The sequence below is a fragment of the Agelaius tricolor genome, unplaced genomic scaffold (genome assembly GCF_023055355.1).
Source record: "Agelaius tricolor isolate 1412-34295 unplaced genomic scaffold, bAgeTri1.0.p SCAF_18, whole genome shotgun sequence".
In the NCBI taxonomy this organism is placed as follows: domain Eukaryota; kingdom Metazoa; phylum Chordata; class Aves; order Passeriformes; family Icteridae; genus Agelaius; species Agelaius tricolor.
The window spans coordinates 591,847-617,703 of record NW_027269278.1 but is presented as its reverse complement, the minus strand read 5'-3'; the positions used below and the strand labels follow the sequence as shown (position 1 = coordinate 617,703).

At 42.7% G+C, this 25,857-nt stretch overlaps 1 protein-coding gene across 3 annotated transcripts in view; it reads right to left on the bottom strand.

Annotated features, from left to right (window-relative positions):
• Positions 1–25,857, bottom strand: part of LOC139597541 (A-type potassium channel modulatory protein KCNIP1) — a 176,198-nt gene that overhangs the window by 79,173 nt on the left and 71,168 nt on the right. The gene's annotated exons all lie outside the window — the stretch shown is intronic.

The following is a 25,857-nucleotide window of genomic DNA, read 5'->3' as shown; positions in this document are numbered from 1 at the left end:
CATTTCCATTGACAGCCAGAGGAACAGAGGAATGTAAGGAGTCAAATCTTACCATGTCTGCATCACTTGCCTGCATGGATACAGATGTTTTAGTCTCTAAGGCAACAGAATATACAGTAACCACTTTGTTTAGCATTTCCTCTCTGTCACAGCCGAAATCCACCAGATCTGATTGATACCTAGTAAAATTTTTCACGCTGAATTACAGTTTTAGAGGGCTCTTATACTTTAACGACACAGAGGAAAAAGTCCAAAACACTCTCTTTGCCTGATAGTGAAGTTTAGAAAACTCAAAGCAAAATTGTTTCATTAAAAAGATGCCCCACTTCTGTATTTCACTATTGACTGGAATACAGTTACAAAAGGTTAGCTATTTGTTCAAGTAGCTTGTTTTCCCACACTGCAAATACATTAACAGGAACCTAGTAGAATCTGAAATACTATAAGAAGCAGCTTGTTAGAAGGAAATCAGATTAAGTCTGAGGGGTCTGTGGGCAGCAAAAGCCTTTTCCTCATGCTGCACAGCACCGGGGGCTTGTGCAGGCATTTAACACCTGCCCTTGGTGCAGGTCAGCTGCTGGTCCCGCGGCTGTCCCAGGCGAGGAAAGCCAACAAGTGTGCCCATGGTCAGCACTGCAGGCAGCTGACTCCCCTGGCTTAGGAGACACTTCCACAAGCACCCAGAAACACTGAAACTGCTTCCAAGTCCTTGCACATGACAGTTAGTAACCAATTCTCTGAAGGACCTTATTCGGAGCAACCTAATAGCTGCCATTAGCAAGCACTTGTCTGTCCTTCCTACTTACATTCCCTTAGCTCTCCAGATTTGCAGCCAGGCGTGCATATAATTACAAAAAAAAAAAAATCTGCACACAACATCAAGTACCACACTCATCATTCTTTTAGCTCATTTTGGGACAATCTAACCTGGGAAGATATAGATAGATAGATAGATAGATAGATAGATAGATAGATAGATAGATAGACAGATAGATGTGTGTAAAAGTAAAACCTTACATTACTATTGTACTTATTAAGCTACTGCATTAATAATACTCCTCTGAAAGCCTGAAATCCAGCTTGCTGTTTCAGTTACTGGTTTTTAACCATTTGGGTACTTCTATCTTCAGCTAATGCTTTATGTTGCTGTCTCCCAGGACACTCTTGTCCAGCCACATTAAGCACTGATATGCTGTGAGTCTGAGGCTGTCTCTGTAACGAGAGGGGACTCTCCTGAGCTGCACAGTAGACCGTGTGTTGCTGTTCACAGCAGGATCAGTCCCACAGATTCTTTTGAAAGATTCTTTTGAAAGCTGTAAATGCTTTTCTTAATGACTTCACTAAAGCTTTGCTGTGTAGCAAGGTGTCCCTAAAGGCCTGAGCGAAGCTGTTTTCTGTATGAGTATTCCAATATACTAATACTTATTAATATTTTAGAAGTATTAATTCCTTAGCAATGTAATTAGCATCACTGACATCCACAGCTTTTCTCATCCAAAATAAATCTTATACTTCCCATTTTTGAACTTCACTTGAGCATCTCACAGCCCTTACTGAAATTCTCAGTGAGACTAAACACTTCTGAGAGTAGGTTAAGAATTTACTGAAATATCAAATCCAATTACCATGGAAATCAAACCACCTTTGGAACAGTCCAGACATAAGTTATTATAATTTAGAGCAATAAACAATGGTTGAGTACAGAAAGCAAAAGAAAGAAACACTACCTGATGGAAATGGACTGGGACAGAGGGTAAAAAGAAGAAAGTAATTTAATCTTATTTTTGGTCAGGTTTAAAATCTCTGCTCCTACAAAAAATGAAATTAGCTCAGTGATGCCAATTAGCATTGAAATTTACTTTTATTTCTGTCTGGGAAAGGGGTTTTCTCACAATTCACTTTTACCTCTTTTCTGGTTTGCTGCTGCTCTCAGCCGATCTACCAACATAACCAATTAATAAATACATTATTTCTTTTTCTTGTTAAAAGATCTATTTTGTAGAAAACAAAACTGTTCCAGAGAAATGGATTTTTTTTCTTTTTTTTTTTTAAGGAAAGCTGCATTCCAGAGCAGCCCAGCTCTTTGACATGCCAAGGCATCCTCCCTTCCTCAGAAGGATGAAGCACCTTTCCTATGAGGAAAGGCTGAGAGAATTAGGATTGTCCATCCTACAAAAGAGAAGGCTTCAGGCACCTAGTTGTGCCTGAAGGGAATTTACACAAAAGATGGGGCAAGACTATTTATGAGAGCCTGGAGTTAGAGGACAAAGGGGGAATGGGTCAAATTGAGAGTAGGTTTAGATTAGGTATTAGGAAAAAAATCTTCCTTGGGAGGTGGGCAGCCCCTGGCACAGGGTGCCCAGAGCAGCTGGGGCTGCCCCTGGATCCCTGGCAGTGCCCAAGGCCAGGCTGGACACTGCGACTTGGAGCAGCCTGGGACAGTGGGAGGTGGCCCTGCCATGGCAAGGAGTCTGGAACTACATGCCCTTTAAAGTCCCCTTCCAACCCAAACCATTCTATAATTCTGTGACTCTCCCTGCTTGGATTCAAGAGGTAAAGTCCAAGTTTTGCCTTATCCCAAGTGGAGCAGAGACATGCCCTTGCTCTGCACACCACTCCAGTCAGGGGACCTCTCCCACCCCTGGAAAGCAGAGAGGGTCTTCCACAGATTTTGCCTTCCCCTTATGACACTTCTGTTACTGAGTTATTGGTTGCTCTTCACCCTAATTCCTGGAGGCTACATGAGGTTTCCTCTTTTTTTTCAGGCAAACAAGAACAATTTTTTAAACCTAGAGCACTTTCCAGCTGTTCTCTGAACAGCCTAGTCCACCAGTAACAGTGTCTTTGGAGAGAGACAGAGGGAGAGAGAGAGAAAAGAGAACCTACTCCAATAAACTCCAATCAAAATTAATTTAGCTTGGCCAAGCCAACAGAACAAAGCTGCAGGCTGTGTGTTTCCTGCTCGTAACCTTCTCACAGCAATAGATCATATTTTATAACAAACTCTCAATATAATTTTCAGTTGTTCTTTTTTTGAGCCTAAGCAATCCACCGTGCAGGAAACTAATCCTGTCAACAAAGAAATGCAGGAGTGTTCTAGGAGGAGAGTATCCACCTACCACTATCCAATTCAGCCATACACATGCAGAGCAGTAGGGGTACTGCTGCCTGTATTCCTCCTCTCTATACAAGGAGGAAGGCTGGGAGCTCAGCATACTCTGGCTCTGGATAAAGTTTGAACTGCTGCAGAACTGGGCATCAAGATGCTTCTGGCAGGTAATGTGTTGGGCAGAACTCTGGGGACCACACAGATAAATGGCTCATGCCAGGGCCATCACCTCACTTGTGAGCAACACCTCCCTTCTGCTCCCAGAAAACAAGGAGAGATCTCAAAGTGAATTCACACATGCATCAGAAAGTAGGTGTCTTTGTTTGGAAAGACAAGTGTCTGCTAAGGAAGGCAGGAACCTCCCCTGAAATGGAAAATGTAAACCAACCCCCCCCCCCCCCATCCCCCGTGTTCCAAATTGCTATAAATTTTAAATTAAGGGGCTCTCAGGCAAAAAATATGGAAGCAGGAATAAAAGTTCTTTATTAGGGAAGAAAATAAAAAGATAAAATAAACAATACAGTAAACCAAAACAACACTGACAGAGTCAGAACATGACCTGACACCTTGTTGGTCAGGATACTGGTAGCAGTCTGTCACTATAGGACATGAAATAAAACTACGCAGACATTGGAATCTCCAAGGTAAAAAGAAGGCAGTTTAACTTCTGACCCCAACATTTATAGATTTTCAAAAGTGACAGTGGATTGGAGGATGACAGTGCCACCTCTCCAATGACACTGGACAAACGAACAGTTCATCAAATTTCTCCTCCTCCAGAAAAGAATGTAAACCAATAATTATTTAGAGAAAAGCACATGAGAAAGTTTGTTACAAGAATGTAAACATCAGAAGGCTTAGAAGAACTTAGTAGAACAGGGTGACAGCAGTCCAATTAGAAATGTGGCTGCAGTCCTCCTGGAGTGTCAGGTGTGGTTCTGTTGGAGCAAGGATCCTGTAGAAAGGTGTAGTCCTCCTCTGAAGATCCAGTGGAAGAAGCAGCTGCTCCTCTGGGAAACCCAGTGGAGAAGCCATGCTGGTGTTCCAGAATCTCCAGATTATATCCAGTTAGGAATACTTGGCTCCTCCCTCTGGGCTCACATCTCCCAGTGGGCTGCTGTAGCTCCTATCAATTATGCAGTGACATTCAATAGCTGTTATCAGCAGATGCCCCACCAGAGGGAGGAGTGGTTCTGGGAGAGATAAGGAAAACTGCCCACTGAACAGAAGACAACTGCCATACAGATGGCAAATAGAATACAATTTGCTTGTCAATCCAGGACAAGGAATCATGATAGCAACAGGAAAAGCACCAAGCAGTATCTATTTGCTAGTTAAATTTTCCTGTACAGCTACCCTTAAGACTGCATCTAAGATTTGGCCCCACAGTGTCCGTTCACAGTGCAGATTAATTGTTCCTCTCATTCCTATCTGTCATTTTGCCCCTACACAAACCTCATGGGTTTTTATCTTTTTCTTTAAACCTTGGAAACTGGACCAAGCCCAAAGAGGAGAAGATGACCCATTGGGTACCACAGCAGCACTCTGACAAGGGCAGCAACTGACAGCAAAGCCTCTGAGATTGCTCTGCTCTGATCAAGCCAAACCATTCCTAAGGATAGAATTACCTTCAACAACAACTGGAAAAAAGAAGATCACTGCAGACACCCCCAGCATTCACAGGGATCCACCAGGAATGGAAGCAGCACAGCCAGATTGCAGACCTTCCCTCTGCTCCCTTCACTGCACATCTTTGGTGTGAAAGGACAGTGCCAGCTGCCATGGGAGACTTTTTGAAAGTCAGGGTATTACACAACTGAACAGCTAAATCAGGATAGGGATTCCCAAGCTAGTCCATGTGCTTCTGGTCTTCAGTTCTTAGATTTCTTTGCCCCATCTAGACAGTAACCAGGCTCTCAGCTGAGTTTTGTTGCAGCAGACACCGGCTGATACATCATTTTATTAATAGCATGATTACAGTATAAATATTTTATTCCATGTTGTGTGTAGGAGGCTTCATTATGCCTTGGGTTCTTCATGTGCACATCCTTTTTAAATACAGCTCTGTTAAGCCAAATGTGTCAGTTCCAGTTTTCTTTGAATATTTTCTTTAATGTTCTCAGTATTTTCTCAATTGCTGATAAAGAATTAATTCTGGGCCAAATTTATTCCGTGAATAAAATTCACACAAAACAATATAATTCTTCTCTAATGGGGTCATACAAAATGATGCAGTAAGAATTTAATTAAAAATTGAATTCTAAACCCTGATGAAATCTTACATGGTGCAGAGTTCTGAGGCAGATACTGGGGCAGATACTCACTATTTATGGACAGCATTTTCAAATGCATTCCCTTTTAACTTCTCTTCTAAATCATCATCATCTTTTCTGCACCCAGTGGAAGGATCGTATGAACTGAATACCAGTTTCAGCTTCAGTGGATCTATAGGAAGTTATTTTTTGTATGTTTTTTATATTGCAGCTTCTTTCCATAATGCTGCTTATAACTTTGGGTACTTTAGATGTGTATTTTAAAGGCTTTATTTTTATTTGGCAGTATTCATACTTACATCTAAAAACCTTTGAGAGAGGCATTCATACATTTCAAACAGAAATGCTGAAATACAAGTCTGCTTTTCATGGCAATGAGATGTGATGGACGGTATTTTCACATTCAACCCCTCTGTCACTAGTAGCTCCAGAGCTCCTTAAAATACACCATGCAACCTTATTACACTACAGCATATTCATTACAGTGCAGTATGCCTGGTTCAAAATGATGCTTACTGTCCTTGGAGGCAATGAATAAATTGTTCAAGGAGTGTGGAAATTGGTCTTTGTGCAAAACTCTTCAAGCCAAGGCTGATGAGGGATCTAAGGAATGTGGAGGGGGAACACAGCCAGGTACCTAAGGCATGAGCTCAGTGCATGACATTTAAAAAGGCACAGAAGTATCACATGTCATGACAGAGTCAATGGTACACAGATGTATTAGAGGCTGGTAACTGTTGGAGAGGAAAAGAATCTGCTCAACCATTATTTGGAAACCAAACTGATTTCAAAAGCCAAAAATGGTATCAAAAGGCTTCAAAGGAACAACCCTAAAGTGTAAAACTTCTGTGGTGAATGTCGTGATCTGAAGCAAATGCTGGATGTAAGCTGAGTTCTAAAACTAGTAGCCAGAAAGTGTTCAAAAGTGGATGTAAATGTATATTGACATTGTTATGTCTAGGATGTCCAAACAGACAGGTGAGCATGACCAAAGCCATTGCTATCTTTCAGGAGAAAAAAGTAAGAGACAGACATGCAGCACATGTGAATCCAGTTACACGTTTTGCTGACCTCAACTATCAGCTTCACTCACTTTAGAAGGGAGGCACTCACTAGCCTGGGAAATGGTCCCTTGATATGCCATGCTCAAAAGGGTAGTGGTCATACAGCTGTAAAGAACATGTGAATTCTTAGTTGATGAAAACCATCCTAACATCAATGAACAGAAGGGGAAATAGAAGAGAAAAGGGAAAAGATAAAGGAGAAAATGGGAAAGAAAAAAGGAAATGGGAAAAGCCAAGCATAAGAAGTTTCTCAGCATTCATATAACATTTAGCTGGCAGATCTGAATACTAATCGAAACAAAACCAAATGCACAAAATCCAGAGTAGTGCAGAACTAATCAATGTTATGAGGATGGGCAGTAGCTTTTGCTGTGTCTAACTGAAATATGAAAAAAATTGTATTTGGATAGTAGGAGTTTTAAAATTCCCAAGTGACTGCAACATAACATGCCTTGTTATGTTGCAGTATACAGTATACATTTTCTGTATACTGATCTTCAATATCTGCAATTTGCATTATAATAGCACTGATCTGAAGAGATACCACAACATGGGTGTACAGAAATATTGCTTACAGAAAGATTTTTGTTACTGGTACATACAGAGGAATCATAGATGAGGACAAGAGAATCCTTCATAGTATGGATTTCTAAAGAAGCCACAGTTTGATTTACAGAGATAACACTAGGATTTGACAGGATGTGAATGTAATCGTTCCTGGAGATAATGGGAGAAGAAAAAAGAGAAAGAAAATTTCAAAGGAAATAATTTTCAACTCTGATACAATAAACATGCCACTGTCTGAATGGAGCCCACTCATTCCAGTGCTTGGAGCTTGCAAGGGAAGCCCTCTTGCTGCTAGCAGCAGTGCCACAGAGCATGGGTTAGGTGGGAAGCACAGCATGCCAGTCCAGCATTTTACTGACTTCTAGCAAGGTCCTGCTGTCAGTTGATTAATAAAAGATAACCAGCTCTGAATGATCCACAAAGTAAGGTTTTCAGAGTATGACCTGTTAACTTCGCCCTATTCAAGTGAAGGTACTATAAGTTTTATATCTGAAAATTATTATAACTAGACAACCCATCTAAATGATCAATGAAAAAATAGTATAAAAAGTCTTATTACCCTCCAAAATGTCAGTAACATGTCAGTAACATGAATATTTCATATTGTCCCCACTCAGTTCTAGTTAAAGGACAGACCAGAGAAACAGCAGCCTGCATAATAGTTCCCAGTGCACATATTTGTTCTGTAACATTCACAGCTGACATGAAGATCTCATTGTGTCTCACAACCATGCAATCTACAATTACAGTATCCATTCCATTTTCATTTTGATCTACACAGAGCAGTAGACCTCAAAAAAAAAAAATTCTCTGAGTCAACAGGCTGGGACAGCTTGAAGAAGGATTACTTTGTTCACATACATTCCCAAACAGCACAGTTCAAACAGACCAATCCAGACTTACATGCGAGAAAACAACATGAAAATCTGGGGTTACAACTTCAACCTTAATAAAACTCTCTCACTGCGGCATGCAAATAAATAATGGTTCCCTGAAAAATGTTACAGTACTTAGAATTAAAATAACTATTTATAGCATGATGAATAATTTATTTAACTGTACTTTTCTCCTAGTCCTTAAATAATTGAAAGACATTTATTTTAACCTGATAATTTAATTTTAAAAGGTTGCACTGACAAAGGGAAAAACATAATATCTGTTGTCTTTCTTATTACAAAGTACTGTTTTGTCTGTTCATTGAGTCTTGCCCTCCAAGCCCAGCATTCCCTTCCACAGCTACTTTACAATGCAACAGATTTCAGCATTGTTTAAAACAGCATGACTGAGAGCAAGGCTGAGCAGACTGGAAAAGATGGGGTTTGCACACTTTTCATTGACCTTTTAAATAGAAGAAAGGTCAAAATCCAACATCCACATGGTGAACTTCTGCTCCTACTATGGAAGCAAGTACCTGGATCCCAACTATCAGTTGGAGTCAGGTGAGCTTTTATAATGAAGTCCTCACATCAGTCGCCCAGCAGTTTTTTTTTTTTTTTACAGAATGACATTTGGGTGAAAAATATTTGAATGAATTTTTTTTTTCCATTTGCCAAAAGACAGTAAATTTATTAATGGTGGTTTAATAATCATCACAAGAAGAGGCTCTCCATGCTGGGTGGCAGGCTGCAATTCCAACTGAAATATTCCTCTCTGGGAAATACCCGGGTTTCCCAGATTTCTAACCCCAGTGGCTGCCCGATGCACTGAGGTGAATTAGATTCCACAGCACAGAACGATTCTGCGTCAATTCCCTGGGTGGGAATGTGACAAATGGTCCCACACACAGCCTCTCCTCTCTCCAGGGGACACTCCCCTCTCTACTCTACAGGCGACACAATAAAGGCAGCAACTTGATGCCGTTGTTTGTGCCCGTATTTTCTACCTTCAGCCTAAAAGGCTCTTATCCCCACCTAGTGGCACTGGTGCCTTGTCAGGTGGCAAAAGCAGAGCGCCGCAGCCAGGCTGCGCTGCGCTGTCTCCCACCTCCGTTCCATGCGCTGTGCCAGCAGCAGGCCGGCGGTGTCCAGCGCTGCCGGGCAGTGCAGATCCAGCGGGAACACCGCACATTCCCGGGGTGCCGGGGAAAGGACGAGCTCAGCGCGCTCTGCAGCTCTCAGCGCTCCACCCGCACCGGCCCGGGCTGCTGGGGCTCCCAGCCCGTGCCCTGGGGATGGATTAATGCCGGGAGCCGGTGGGATCCTGCTGCCACCTGCTGTCACCGTGTCACACACACACGAGCGCCACACGCTGTGCCCTGGCAGCCCACAACTGCAGGTAAAGAGAATTGCGTGAAGAAAGAAAAGAATGGCGATCACTGTACGAGTTTAGGTTAGATTATGAGGAATTCTCCTCCTTTCCTGCTGCATAAATAAACCAAATTTGTGCTTTACTGAGTTTTCACATTAGCATTCAAAATTTCAAAGGGACTTTTTGGGCAACCCTACATTAACATTATTTTGCTGCACAAATAAACTTGTGTCTTTGTAAGCACAGTCTTTGAAAAACCTTGCCTTTCTTCCTACAGAAACTTGTACTTGTGGCCCAATCCTCAACACTCATACACCAGTGTGCCTCAGTGGCTGCCAACAGAGAGAAGTGAGATGGGCTGAGCATAGTCACAACAGGCAGAAGCCAGAGAATGGGATAGGGAAGCCAGAGCCAAAGAATCAGCAGGAAGGGCATCCAAGGACTCTCTCTTTTAGCTGTTGTTTTATTCCTTTTCCTAGTCCCTAGCCAATGTAAAGCCAGATAACAGCAGGAAAGAGCTAAAAGTTGGAGTTTGGCCCTCACACAGCTCTGCCACCAAGCAGGAGCAGCCAACGCTGGCTGGCCTGTGGCTCAGAGAGATGCCAGCAAAGAGCATCCTTTAAGGCTTGTTTCACACCATAGCCTTGCCAGGCTTAAAGTCTAAGCATTTGAAACTTTCATTTAAATGAAATTAATGCACGTCAAAACCTGCAAATATAGGCATAAGCATTCTATCTTATTTGCAGTACTGAATTTCTGCCCTTAAAAGTAACAATGGGCTGCTGAGAGATGATAAGAATCATCTCTCACAGTGCCTGCCACAGCCACAGGACTGCACCAGGAAGAAATGGCTTTATGGAAAAGCACATCTGAGATTCTGTCATGGGAAACCTGGTCTGACTGTGTGTGAGGGGTGTGTAGGAGCAAGGCACCCGTGGGCTCACTGGAGCCACTGTTGTGAAGGGGCCTCAGTACCAGCAGTAAAAGTCTTGGCATTGGAAGTGCGACAGCCAGAGAGTCTCATTATTCAGACTGAGAAATTTCCTTAACAGGCTTTTGTTCCCCCAGTGTACACAGCTCACTTGTCCTCTCCTTGTCCAGCTCTAAAAGATCCTCACAAAGAGGAAAAATTGGAAAAATATACCACTAGAATAGGTTTTATGGCTCCTATCCAAGCTGATGGGACTCGGCTGCTCTAGATTGTCAGGTCAACATCAGAGTGTTTTACACTCCAACCACGGTTTCCCTACACCTGTCTTATTCCAGGTGGTGAAAAGAACAGAGACTGACTTCCTTCCTTCTCTAGGGCTAGAAAGACAGCTGGTAGTGGTGCCTTGTTTCTTTTTGTGTCCCACAGCATGCCCAGCCATATCACAAGGCCTTGCAACCAGAAGACAGATTCCCTGACAGCTGTTCTTTGGGTGCTTATTTCCCTATACTTCTGCCATAAAGTACCTCAGGCTCCCTTGGGTTTCACCTGCAGTTCTATCCATTTATTTCCCCAGAGAAGGAGGGTGTTACAGTGATCAGTAATTTCCAGGCAAATGTCCTTTCTTTTGCAGGGTCTCTGCAGATTTCTCCTGTTGTAATGATATTAGGAAGCATCCCAGACACCCCCTGGTTCCCAGCAATATTAGAAGTGCTCCTCCTCTACCAGAGATACAAACCAGCCCTGCTGCAAGAAAGATCACTGCATGTGATCAAGAATGGGTGAGCACTCTTCAGCTAAATTGAGGTCTCCGTGGCTCATGCGGGAGCAAGAAGTGAAGTGGTTTTGTCTGAGTTCATTGATCCTAAGGACTGGCTGGGCTGGGTACAGGCTCTTGGAGTTATCATCTCTAAAGAGCTACTTCCCTTGGAGAAGGGGAGAACCCTTGCAGAAAATCTTCTCCCTTTCAGAAAGAAAAACATTAGTAGTACACTAAAAGCATATTTTTCTTTATGGATCGAATACATTATCTGAATCTGCTGGACTGAATCATGGATTGCTAAGTGTTCTTGGCATTCCCATCTGTGGGTATAGCTCCATGCTTGAATTGCAGTGTTTTGCACTGTCAAGTATGGCTGTGGGGGCTGGAGTGGGGCATTAGTCACAGTGGGAAAATAGCACTCTACAATGTGATCATGTCTTGCCCATTTTGTGGAACATGCATTGAGCTACATTGCTACTTTTCAGTGGAAGGCCTCCAAACCAAGCTGCCTTACACTATGCAGAGCCTTTTGCATAACTCAAATCAAATTTGAAATGCAAATACCTTAAATAGGATTTATATAAAATAGTAGCATAGGTATTTGCAAATTGAATATCTCTGAAACAGGAAGAGCTAAATATAGAGATCTGGAAACAGCTTTTAAACTTAAAATTCTCTTTCAGGTGCTAGGCATAGATTAATACCCCTCCATATCAGTAACACATTTTATGCAAAACCAGTGATTTGATAACACTCATTAAGAAGAACTGTCATTTCACATTAAGACTGAGGTAGTCAAAACAACCATTATGTTCACTTCTCCTAAATTATTCTGCAAGATCTGTGGGAGCAGGGCTAGGCCTATGCTGATTCTGGATCAATATTTACGTGATGAGAAAAGAACCTGTGACATCCGAGGGAAAAAACAAGATGACCCATTTTTGAAGCATTAGAGACGTGCTTGGCTAAAGCAAATGCAGTAGAATCATTCCCAGTGGCAGTCAATGAAATTCAGGGCTAGTGCTCCCTACTTTGAGCAGGCTAGTGCACAGAAGCACATGTAGAAATCTTCTCAAAACCAGTTTAAACCTAGTTTAATGCCCTTTCACTCATCTGGCAAGTCCTAGACCAAAGATACTTATTCGCTTCTTTGTCAGAGAGACCCCATCAGCCCTGAGCAGATCAGGCTTGGCAGAGCGAGTCCCATGGTCCGAGTACCAACCCTGACTATGACACGATTGCTCTAACCATTTGTTGACCTACCAGATTTGTCTGGCCATTTCACATTAGCTGTAGTCATGCAGAGATGATACTCATTTATGACTGTATTTCACACAGACATGGATCAGCTGAGATGGATAAAAACCTTCCATTACAGATGATGCAGAAGGGAAACACCTGTCAGCATGACTTTATGAAAGGCAGGTCCTGCTAGACCAAACTTATCTCCTCCTGTGACATGGGGACCCACTCAGTGAATGAGGAAACGGCTGAGGATATTGTCTGTCTGGACTCACTCAGTCTCCTGTCCCAAATAACAAGTGACTGGACAAGAGGAAATGGACTCAAGTTGTACCAGAGAAGGCTTAGATTGGGAAAAATTTCTCCACTGAAAGGATAGTCAGGCATTAGAACCAGCTGAGCAGGGCAGGGGCGGAGTCACAATCCCTGGAGGGAATTAAAAGAGGCGTGAATGTGGCACTTAGGGACTGGGTTCACTAATTGCCTTGGCAGTGCTGGCAGAATGGCTGGACTTGATGATCTTAAAGTTCTTTTACAATCTAAATGACTTTATGATTCTATCTAACCACACAGGATGAATCCTACCTGGGGTTTTCCAAAGCACTCTATGTAATGACAGTGAGTCTGTGATCCTCCTTTGTGAACTGCCCTGTGGACAGCCAGACTGGAATGAGGAGTGTTGCCAAAATAATTCTGTAATGCTGTGAATGATTCTACAAGCTACACACATACCAAGCTAAGTTAATTTGTGCTGTACCTGACCTATAGTTGAGGAATTATGATTACTGGACTGGGAATAGCTTTTTATTAGATCTATAAAATGCTGTTTCTTAAACAGTGCAGTGAGTTCCTCTGACTTGAGTTTTCTTTCCTCTAAAAGGTTTTCTTTCTAACTGGAGTTATTGATCACTTTGACTTTAGACAGGAAATCATCACTGTGGTAACAATCGTTGAAATGGTCTTCAGTCCCAAGACATTATTCCCTGACATGTCACTGATTTCAAGTTTTTGAACAGAGAATGTTGTTAAATTATTGTCTGCACTTCAAGATGCAATGTATTTTACATTTGTCATTTTGATCTTGTTATATATGAGTAATGCAATGGTTGACTCTCACAATTAAAGGGCAAATATTATGTATATGTTAAGAGAAGTTTTGTAGATGTATAGTTATGTTTCTCCTCCCCTTGCATTGTTATCGTGGGAGGGCCTGGGTGGTGGGGGCATTTGGGAGGGTCAGCTCGTTACGATGGCAACACCTGACCTCCAAGCAAGGTGTAAGAAAGTGATCACCACCACTGCACAGCGAAGGAGCAGACTGACAAGACTTTGGGAGGGGCTAAAGGGGTGGAACATCCATTGTGTGGATGAGCACATGTTGATAGAATCCTTTGCTCCTGGCATGCTGTATTATTTTCTGTACTCAGTCTTCTGCTGTATTTTTTGATAAGGTTTTAATAAACCTTCTAAATTTTTTGAAAGTGAGTATAATTTTTCACAAATGGGGGCTCTTTCCAGGAAATACACCTCGCCCCACTGACCCTAGGAGTTTTTGAAAGAGCTGCACCCCACCACAAGTTTGGCGGAGTCTATCTGTACCTCCCAGGTCCACCAGTGGTCACAGGTTGCAACCCAAAGACACCAGGAGACTAAATAAAGAAAAAAGGGGAAGGGGAGGTGAGTACCATCCTCATTACTATTTTTGGCCAGATTGTAATTCCGTAATTCCAATGTATGAAAGTTAGTTTCAAACATGTATACACGGGACCGGTCTTGATCTGTTGGAGCTTCAGGATATTGGATGGAAAAAACAGCAGGACTCATGGGGGGAAGAAAGCATGGACCCTGTGGACAAGGACCCTGTGGCCAGCGGGACTCATGAGATTGAAGAATTTGTGGAGACTTGGGAGCGGGGCCATGCGGGACTCATGAGATTGAAGAATTTGTGGAGACTTGGGAGCGGGGCAGCTGCCAAAGGGTTTGTGGCAGGGGTCGCCCATCAGGGAAGACCATGCTCGTGTCGGGGCAGGGAGCCACAGCGGGTTTCCCAGCCTGTTGGGAAGGATAAAAGTCTGACAAGAAAGTTTAACAGATATGTATGCTTGGCAGAAAGCTCTCAGAAGGTAGAACAACAAAACAGAGATGTAAGCAAGTTTTGATATAGAAGAATAATAGATGTGTAAACTGAGGTTTGCTGAGCCAGTCTTACTGGACAACTAAGAAAGCCAAGGTTATGTCAAGTTGGAAAGAGTTTTTGTGACTTAGAGCAAAGGATAAGCTGACCACAAACAAAAAGATTTTTTTACCAAGCAGAAAGACATCACAGGCAAACAAGACATGTCAATATGGCAAGTAGAAAAAAGGTTTAAGAATTTTCCACTGCAAGAAAACTGAAAAACAACTTTAAGCTTAAACTGTAACATACTAACTCATGTGATTGGATAGTGAAGCGATACGCGGAATAAATGAACTCCACAACTAGACATAGTTATGAAGTGGGTATGTATATCAGCGCCCGGCACAAGCTAGATAGCTCTCGTGAGAACTTGTGCCCCGAGCCTCAGTCTGACCCACATCTTTATTAACAAAGATGTCCCATATGCAATACATTGCACAACTTTGCCATGCATATTCAACCCCTGGCCCTGCCTGTTCTCGCCTCGCATGGTAATCAGATCCACGCCCTTCTGGGCATGCTTTGTTTGCTGTGGTGGTCACATGGGGGTCTCTAGTGGTCTCTGAGGCTGAAGATTTTGGTCTTCCTCATGACTGAACTTTTGAACTTTTCTCCTTTGCACGTGCGCTATTGGTCCCTTGGTGCTTATCTGAGTACGTCTGTTGGCCTTGATTAGCTTGGAGACGGAGGAGTCCCTTTATCTGGGTTCTTTGCATCTCTTGGTCTTCTCTGGTATTGTTCTTTATGCAAGAAGCTTCAGAAATTTGCATTTTCCTATGCCCTTTGTACCATGGCAGAGGTTTCTTAAGTAAAAAGGTTAAAATTCAACACATTGTTCTACAGGCTAAACTTTAAATGCTTAAATCATATTGCTAATTCAAATGAACTCCAAAAAATCTCTATTTCAATAGTATAAACCATAATATGGTAATGATGGTAGTTTTGACAGGCTGTAGGTAATGGTAAAAGTATCAATTGGTTGATTATGTATTGAGATGCACAGCAAAGAAAAATATATAATGCATTGTAACCAAAATTAAAGGGTCATCAGGCTTGTCTGCAGCTGGAGCTGACAGCTGTACATGTGGCTCTGTCACCCACGACCCTGGACTGCTGTACCATCTAGGATACAATAAACTGCATTTTGAAGAGCTGCCTGAAGTCCTGCATCTCTCGTCTCAGGCTCTCACTCCAGCCCACCCGCACAAAGGGAGCCGGTGTGCAGCTCCACGTGCTGCGGCGGCTGGCGCGGAGTGGGGGCAGCTTCTGGTGTGCACTCAGCGCTCCCATTTCCAGAGCCAGCCGAAGTGGGGCTGGGAGCGCAGCGGCCGCCAAAGGGTTTACAGTGGGGTCGCCCATCAGGGAGACAGCGCTTGGGGCGGAGCTGCCGCTGAGTGGAGCCAGGCATGGCGGGGCCGCAGCAGAAGCCAGATCAGGCCAGGGTCGGGGCCACAGCCCAGCGGAGCTAGGCTGGATGGGGAGCAGAGTGCAACCGTGGGACCAGAGCATTGAACCAAGGAGAAGAGGAATGGTAGGGACCAACCCAGTGATATGGAAGGCCCTGGATCATAGGTGGTTTTTTTACTTTTCAGAAGAGAGGTAAAGTTTTTTTCTCTATTCCCTTTCCTTCTCTTTCCTCCTTTCCTTGTTTCCTTTCCCCCCCCCCTCCTTTCCTTTTCCCTTCTTAGGAAGGTGGGCCTTGCTGGGAGGGCCTGTGGTTGCCTGTCCAGATGGGATTGGAAACAAGTAGGGAATCCCCCGAGGAGGAAGGAGGAAGCGAGGAGGTACCAACAGGGATACCCCCATAGAGCCCACTAGCAAGGAAACTAGCCTAGTAGAAATATGGCCCCAATACCAGAGATAAGGACGAGCTCAGAATGATTCAGTACTGCATAGTAGAATGGACCAGAAGGGAAATTAGGAGCGATCATGTACACTGGCTGAGCTATGGATCAGATGAAGGGTGAATATGTTGGGCATTAAACATCCACGTACGAACTAAGAAAACATTCAATCAGGAAGTGAGTGAATATGCTGCCTGCTGGGACGGGGAGACCTCACCCTTGAAGGTGAGCATGTTTAAGGTATCAGAAAATAAAGAAGGGGACCGTTACAACACTTGCCCCCTTAAACTTGCCCCCTGCACCTCCAGTAGCCCCAACTGCACCTCCCCTGGACCCTGATGGGCATAGCCAAAACACCAGAAACAATGTGGCACAATGAGAGGAAAGCAGATCGGGGGAGGGGAACCAAGCAGCGGGATTATATCCCCTGAGGGAAGTACCACTGGGTGGGGTGCAGGGAGGGATTGGATTCATAACTGTACCTCTCAGTTCCTCTCATGTGAGAATGTTCAAGAAAGAATTAAAAGGATTACTAAAGGACCCCACTGGATTAGTGAAACAGACCAGTTTCTGGGGCCCAATATTTATATGTGGGAAGAGATGCAATCAATAATGACCATGCTATTCACACCAGAGGAAAGACTGGTGATCCAGGCAGCTGGGATACAGATATGGGAAAGGGAGCACGTGCAAGGACCTCCTGGGGATCTGAAAAAGCCCACAGTGTGCCCCAGTTGGGACCAAAACAGCATGGGGGAAGGCTAGACATGGGGGAGTATAGAACATTAATTATAAGAGGTATCAAAGAGGAAGCTCCATGAAATCAAAATGCTCGTAAAGCTTTTGATGAGCAGCAAAAGAGGGAAGAAACCCCAACAGAGCGGCTGGAAAGATTGAGGAGAAGTATTAGGCAATATTCAGGGGTTGACCCTGATACAGTGGCTGGACAGATCTTACTAAAGATAAATTTCATCACTCGCATTTGGCCAGATACATGGAGAAAGTTGGAAAAGTTACATGGCTGGAAAGAAAAGAGATTGGAAGATCTTTCAAGAGAGGCACAGAAGGTGTATGCAAAGAGGGACGAAGAGAAGGCCAAGGCAAAAGCCAAGGTAACTTCCATTAGGGAAGGAAACCAGCATGCAAAGAACAACCCATGTAAGGGAAGGGGACCCCACATGTGGAAAGATACATGGAAGGGGGCTACAGCTCCTTGGGACTGGGCACAAAGGAAGAGTTTGGGAAATGGAGGAACCTAGGAACAGCTTGTTTTTACTGTAAAGAGAATGGGCATATGAGAAAGAATTGCCCCTAGTGGGAAAAGGACCTGAGGGTCTATGAGACTGAGCATAAAGGAGAAGCAGAAGATTAGGGTGTCAAGGGCTCTACCTCCTGGGGACAGAATACCATCAGGAGCCCTTTATAACTTTAAAAATAGGTCCACAGGAGGAAGAATTTGAACTTTTAGTAGACATGGCAGCTGAAAGAACTTGTGTTTGTAGAATTTCAAAGGGGTGTAAAAAGGGCCAAGATACTGTGCAAGTAGTAGGTGCTAAAGGGGAAGGGTTCAAAGCCTCAGTTATAAAGCAAGTGAAGTTTGAAGGGACAAATAAAATAGGGATTGGGAATGTTCTATTAGTTCCAGAAGCAGGATGCAATTTATTAGGATGGGATTTACAGGTGCAGTTGGACATGGGAGTACTCCCAGAGGAAGGGAAAATGGTATTTAAGCTTCTCCAATTACGAAGATAAAAAATCATAAAATGGTATCGGCAAAACCAAAAAATCGAGGTCAATTAAACATGAAACCTATAGTAATAAAAATAGTTAATGAGAACCATCCAGTTTGGGTGCAACATTACCCACTCTCCCTGGAAGGGAGACAAGGACTGCAGCCACTGATCCAGGACCTATTCGAGAAGGGGACCTTAGAGCCATGTATGTCCCCCCATAATACAGCCATATTACCAGTAAAGAAGTCAGATGGGACTTACAGGCTTGTCCAGGATTTGAGAGCAGAGAATAAAAGAGCAGTGAATCGATACCCGGTAGTGCCTGACCCTTATACACTACTGAGTAATATCCCTCCATTGCACCAGTGGTTTAGTGTGATAGACCTAAAAGATGCTTTCTGGGCTTGCCGACTAGCAAAAGAAGGTAGAGATATATTTGCCTTTGAATGGGTGGACCCCAATTCAGGGAGAAAGCAACAACTTCGGTGGACTAGGTTACCCCAAGGGTCTTCTGAATCCCCCAACCTATTCGGCCAAGCACTTGGAGAAGTACTACAACTGTTCTCCATCAAAGCTGAGATAAAACTTATCCAATATGTAGATGATTTGCTTCTCTCAGGATGGAAAGAAAAAAGAAGTTCAAGAATCCACCAGCGTTGTTAAATTTTCTGGGAGACCAAGGACTTCGGGTATCAAAAGGGAAACTCCAATTTGTAAAGAGGGAACTAAAATACCTAGGACATGTGATTTGTCAAGGGAGCCAGCGGCTGAACTCTGAGAGAATTGCGGGGATAGTCTCACTTCCATGGCCTAAAGCTAAGAGGGAAGTTAGAAGTTTTCTAGGCTTGTTGGGATATTGTAGGCTATGGATTGAAGGATACACGCAGGCCATTCAGTTCCTGTATGAAAAGTTAGAAGAGATTACGTGGGAAAAAGAAAATGAGCAAAAGCCTGAAGCTTTAAAGCAAAAATTAGTCAGTGCACCAGCACTGAGTCTTCCTGCCTTAGACAAACCCTTTTATCTGTTTGTAGATGTAGAAAAAGGAGCAGCACATGTACTAGCCCAGGACTGGGGAGGGTCCAGGAAACCAGAGGCCTATTTATCAAAATTGCAAGACCCTGTCATCTGGGGATGGCCAACCTGCATTCAGGAGATGGCAGTGACCGCCCTACTTGTAGAAGAAAGCAAAGAATTAACCTTTGGGGGAAAATTGAAAATATATACCCCACACTCACTTATAAGTATTCCAAGCTAAAAGGTTGAGAAATAGCTCACTGATTCCGAAGTGCTAAAGTATGAAGCCATCTCAATAGATAATGATTTAGAGCTAATTGTGAGTAACCAACTCAACCCTGCCCAGTTTTTGTATGGAGAACCAGATGAGGAATTATTATATAATTACCTAGAGGTTATAAACTATCAAACTAAAATAAGAGAGGACCTAACAGATCAACTACTGCAAGGAGGGAAAGGATTGTACATTGATGGATCTTCATGTGTAATCCAGGGGCACCAGGTATCAGGGTACGCTATAGTGCATGAAGAGTTGGTAGCCATAGAAAAGGGAAAGTTACCTTCCAACTGGGCAGCCCAAGCATGTGAGTTGTATCCCCTAAAACGAGCTCTGGAAATAATAACACAGAAAAGAGGAACAATATATATAGACACAAAATGTGCTTTTGGAGTAGTGCATACCTTCGGAAAAATTTGGGAAGAGAGGGGGCTATTAAATTCAAAGTGAAAGGGACTGATTAATGAGAAACTTATTTCAGAAGTGTTAGAAACCTTGCAATTACCAGAGGAAGTGGCAGTAGTATATGTTAAAAGACATCAAAAAGGGGTGACTCAAGAGGCACAAGGAAACAATTTAGCAGGTTTAGAAGCTAAAAAGGCAGCTAAATTAGGGACAGAAAAACTAATGATAGTATTAACACCCATGAGAGAAATGCAAGAAGTCCCCATATTCAGTGGGACAGAAGAGGAAGAACTCCCTAAAATAGGAGCCAAGAAAGATCACAAAGGGAAGTGGAGATTAGCAGATGGGAGGCAAATGTTGAATAAACCCCTTGCCAAGAAAATGCTAGAAGGCATGCATGGTACAACACATTGGGGTACACAAGCGCTGAGTGATCAGTACCTATGGGACTGGGGCTGCATAGGAATTTTTGGAATAGCTAAGCAACCTACTGAATGGTGTGTGATAAGTCAACAAGTGAATAAGAAAATCATGAGGAAAACACCCAGAGGAGGGTGAGAACTAGCCTTAAGGCCCTTTCAAAATATCCAAGTAGACTTTACTGAGATTCCCCAGGTACAATGGTGGAAGTTTTTACTAGTGATAGTAGATCGTGTGATTCATTGGGTAGAGGCGGTACCCACTGTTAAAACCAGTAGTAGTGTTGTGAGTAAAACACTTCTAGAATTAATCATCCCCTGATATGGGATCGTAAACAGGATTGATTCAGACCAAGGGACTTATTTCACATCTAAAATATTACAGCAAGTTCTTCAAGTCCTGGGAGTAAAATGGGAGTTGCACACTCCACGGCATCCACAGAGTTCTGGTCACATTGAGAGGATGAATCAAACTCTTAAAAGAACTCTGGTTAAGCGGATGATTGAAACCCAGATGTCATGGATAAAATACATCCCTTTAGCTCTGTTAAGAATTAGTACCCAACCCCAAGACAGATCTCTGGGTCTCACCCTATGAAATGATGTTTGGGTTACCCTTTTTGACTTCACTCCAGAAGATTGCCACCTATGAGGAAGGGGAAGCCAATGCCAAGAAATATGTTATGTCTAGAGCACAGACCTTCGAAGGGCTAAGACTTAAAGGGGCAATTCTTCAAACTACCACCCTGGATTTCAAAATCTATTAATATTAATCCCAGGGATTGGTAAGGATCAAGTCATGGAGAGATCAGCCTCTAACCCCTTAGTGGGAAGGTCCTTTTCAGGTTCTGCTCACCACCAAATCAGCTGTGCAAAGTGCAGAGGGGGATGGACTCATACCAACAGAGTCAAAGGCCCAGTAGAAGAATCCACAGAATGGACTATAACATCCAGGCCAGGTGAAATGAGATTGACTCTCAAGCAGAGACTGAAAGACAACCAGAGAAACAACAAGACACCCAAAAAGTAGAGTCAAGCTTCCACCCACCAGCTCAAGAACTGTTTATCTGTTTTAATGGGAGAGAATTACAAGCATCTCTAGAGGGCAAGTACACAAGGGACCCTAAGAGGTAATGGGGCAGCTTCCATAAGAACCACAAGTAAAGTAAGACAAGGAATGGAGGGTAAGACCAGGTTGGCCTTTTTGTTGGCTACCAAGAAGATTCCATAGCTCTGGTGCAGTTAGCAACCCCATAGGCATGGTAAGGTAGGGACAAAAGGCCATACTGGACCTCTTATTATTCCTCAATTCTAATACAAAACGGACTAGAGGGCAAGACCGAGTTGGACTCTGTACTCACCACTAAGATACACCTACTATGGGTAGCAACCCCACAGGCAAGGTAGACAGGAGTCAAAACCAGACCTCTGTAATGTCCTTTAGTCCATTCCAAATAAGTTTGTCCAGGGAAAATCTGAGATTTTTTCCTTCGGTTCCCATTGTCCTTGCCCACATCAACAGATGTGAGTATGACTCATTCAGGAGAAAAAAGAAAATGAGACAGTTGTTTGAGACAAATGACTTATAGAAAAGGAAAAAGGGGGTTTGTGATAGATCAAGAATGTGATGGTTGACTCTCACAATTAAAGGGCAAATATTATGTATATGTTAAGAGAAGTTTTGTAGATGTATAGTTATGTTTCTCCTCCCCTTGCATTGTTATCGTGGGAGGGCCTGGGTGGTGGGGGCATTTGGGAGGGTCAGCTCGTTACGATGGCAACACCTGACCTCCAAGCAAGGTGTAAGAAAGTGATCACCACCACTGCACAGCGAAGGAGCAGACTGACAAGACTTTGGGAGGGGCTAAAGGGGTGGAACATCCATTGTGTGGATGAGCACATGTTGATAGAATCCTTTGCTCCTGGCATGCTGTATTATTTTCTGTACTCAGTCTTCTGCTGTATTTTTTGATAAGGTTTTAATAAACCTTCTAAATTTTTTGAAAGTGAGTATAATTTCCCACAATCTGAAATTTCAAAGTGAGTATATTTTCAGAATGTTTCAAACACTTGCTACTATATTCTGCTGCAAAGCAGCTTTCCTTTTTTACAGGAGCTCTCCTTTATATGGAGGAAAAGACCATCAGGGCAAAGTAGCTATCTCCAGCTCCAACATGCTGGGTTCACTCTCTTAAACTTGCTACAGTAGAGGGGGTCATAGAAGTTCCTGGTTTGATGTTAAATTCCCATTGTTGTCTGCCCCTTTACATCTGACTTCAGCTGGCAGGTCTACCAAAAGATCAGAAGTAGCTAGTAAAACCTGGAATTTTCCCCATGCAACACTGCAACATTAATCTTCTGTTCACCACATAAATTCAGAACAATCTCTCTTGAAACTGTATTATGGTACTTCTACATTCACATTTTATGCCCGGGGTTGCAGCCACAGCAGGGAACATGTTATTTACTCTTCTTCAACCCTGAAGTGGAACAATAGCTACATTTAGCAGTAGCTACATTTAACAGTAACAAGTCAGACACTACTAAACCTTGCGCTCTGTTTCCAAGCCTTGGAATGCTCCTCCCAAGCTTTATCTCTCAATACAGTGCCAGAGCCAAGAGAAATATGGATTTGTTTGTTAAAAGTATCTATAACTCACATCTTGTCAAATGCTGCAATGCCTTGGTAATATAAGGGGTGAAAGCTATTGATGTCAACATCATGTAGCATATTGTCCAGTACTGTCTGTGGATGCTCTGGTGTGGTGGTAGGTTGCAGGACACAGCTGCTGGGATTTGATTCTGATGCTGTATGCAAAACCAGAACCAAACAGAAGAGTTGTGCAAATCTGCCTGAAGCATCAAACCAGCTCTGAGGGGGTTTTGATGAGTGTCTCAAATCTAAGTCAATAAGATATTTGATGGTTTGATTTTTTTTTTTTTTTTTTTGGTAGGAAATAACATCTCAAAAATTTTAATATACCTTTACAAACTGATGTTATCTGTCCAAGATGAATTTAACAGGCAGCTGAAGCATAAGGGAGAATCAAATTGGTTGTTTTCCTGGCAATCAAAACCATACTGAGAACAGATTCACTGATAAGTTATCAGGGGAGAGCAAGGGTTCTCAGTTTGAGGAACAGGATAGTACCAGGGCTGCAGAACATGGCTAGGAGGGGATGAAGCTCATATATGTCCAGCTTTATAGCTGTGAACACATACACACACGGAACACCCCTAGAGGAAATTACTGTTTTAAAGGATTGACATGCTAGAACACTTCACACCTCTGAAAATGGAAACTGCTGGTGCTCATGGCTCAAGTTCTCTGTGGGAGCTACCAGCTTGATTCTGGGTAGTGCCTGGGAACCTGAGAGAGTCCAGTTCCTCATTGTGCCAGGACTGAAAGGACAAAGGAGGGAAACAAGTGTAATACATGGAAAGCACAGAGCCTTTCAGCAGTGCCTGCCTGTTTTTAAGACTCCATATTTTCAGCAATCTCACTGAAGAGTTTTATTCTAACTTAACCAAACACAACTCTTTGAATCCATGACATTTGCACTGAAAACATCCAACTTGAAAAATGTGTGATTGAGACACCAATGAGGTGCCCTCTTGAGCTGCAGCCTCATTTATGGAGAACAAGAATCCATGAAGAATGGCTTAGCTTTCACAAAAATCTTCAAGACCTCAAGAGTAATTTCAAATTTGCAGAGCAATTTAAGAAAATGCTATTTGCAGGATTTGACTGCCTCAGCAAGACACCACAGTATCAACACTAAACTACACAAGAGTTCAGAGGCTCACAATGAACCCAGGTTCACTATGTCTGGTTGGTGCTATATCTTCTTGCATTGATGACCAGTATTGGCCAGGTCTGTGTGGTTCAAAGAGCAGCAATAACAATGAGTTTTTAAAGATCTGTCCTTACAAGATTATTTACCAATTTACAGATTTTTTCAGAATCAGCAAGTTGACAGTGATTTTCCAATCCTCCAGATCTTCAGATGTTGATATGTGAGAATTCTTTGTGATTTATCTTAAAGCTGAAGCTTTTTCCGTGTGTGGTGTAATGAAACAAGCTATACATTAACAGCAAGTGCCCTGGAGTTAAAATAACATCATACCTCTAATGTGATGCTGATGTCTTAAGGCAAAATAAACCCTGTAGGGAAATACATATAAAAGCAATTTCACTTACTTGTATAAAAAGGAAGGATTTTAATGGGACATTTTGTAGGCAGCAAACATTTAATGAAGAAAAATCTTTGTTTCATCTAAATGCCACAAAACCTGTTCCCACGACCCAACTGCTTTGACCAAATCTGTTATAGTATTTTTTTTTAATTACTATCCTCACTTCATTTTAACATCTCAGTAAACAAATGTAAATTCAACTCAGCAATTAAAAAACCTAAGTGTGTCATAATATGCCACCTTCATTAACAGACAGCAAAGTGCTGTAAAATCCAGGCTAAACTTTAGCTTTCCTCCAAGAACAAAAAATGCCCAGCTTCAGCCATGGATAACACTAGACAGCACTCTTTACACTTAACTTTTTCTATGTTTGCATTATTTCAAGTCTACCTATTAGCAAACAGTTCCTTTCCATAAGCTCTAGATTTATAACTTTCAGCAGAGGCTGAATAAGCCAAAGTCAAGAGCCCATTAACCTCCCATTTAATGCTCCTCAGGTTTACACAGCAAACCTCAGTAGCCACAATTTGTTTTCATCTCTTAATCAGCTGATAAAAATTCAAGAGCAATTTCCACTTGTGCTGCGCTATGGAATTGTAAACATGTATGGGGATGTGAGGAACTGGCCAACAAGAACTCTGATGTGCAGATTTTTACATCTTACACCATTTCCCTCCTGTTGAGGCATCTCTGACAACTCTCTGGCAAAGCCAAGCTGGGGGAGTAGAGAGTATGAGTGGTTTGTTTGGAGCAGAATGTAAAACAAGTTTAAAATTAAACCACATTTTTTCCAAAATATCAAATTTTCACAGTACAATAGGTTGTATTCAAACCCATACAGGGGACCCTCAGCCAACCCTGTTCAAACTTAGAGGCAGGCACACCGCTGGCCAGAGGTCTGGGCAGAGAGAGATCCCAACCAATCAGCTGTTTTAACCCAGGAGTTTCAATCCCCTGTACAAAGAGTCTTCCATAATAAACCGCTGCTGTTTGTCTCATGATCTTCAGAGAGTTCATGTCATTGTCTGTCTCCAACCAACAATCTCACGTAACATCAAATGTAATTCCTTACACTGAAAAAGGCAGCAGGCTTCTGGGGAGGGAGGGAAGGAGGGACAAAAGCTAAGACCTAACCTTGGTTCCTCTCAGCTCAGCAGCTTCAACAAGACATTTGCAGTAACATTAATCAGCATTAAATAATGAGGCTATGAGAGGCATCCCATGACTTCTTAATTTCATCTTAATAATAATTTAAAATTTTAATGTCAGGAATTTGACAAGGGTTTGAGCAAGTGGAATTATTGCTTCAACAGCAATTAATGTCAGGCAGAGAAATGTGCTTAATCCCAAAGGAAAGCAACGAAGGTGCCCTGTAACAGCAAGACAATTCTAATTGTGCTGCCAGTGGCTGACAGCTAATGGGCTGGTTCAGAAGCCCAACACTCCTTCCCAAACATGGGTCCCCTGTTTCCAGACAGAAGGAGGCCCTACCACAGGGTGACTTTTAGCAAATGCCAGGCTTTTGGAAAGGAAGGCAAGGTGCACCTATAACAGGAGCTGATATTATAGGAACAGGTTGTGATACATGGGCATGTTCC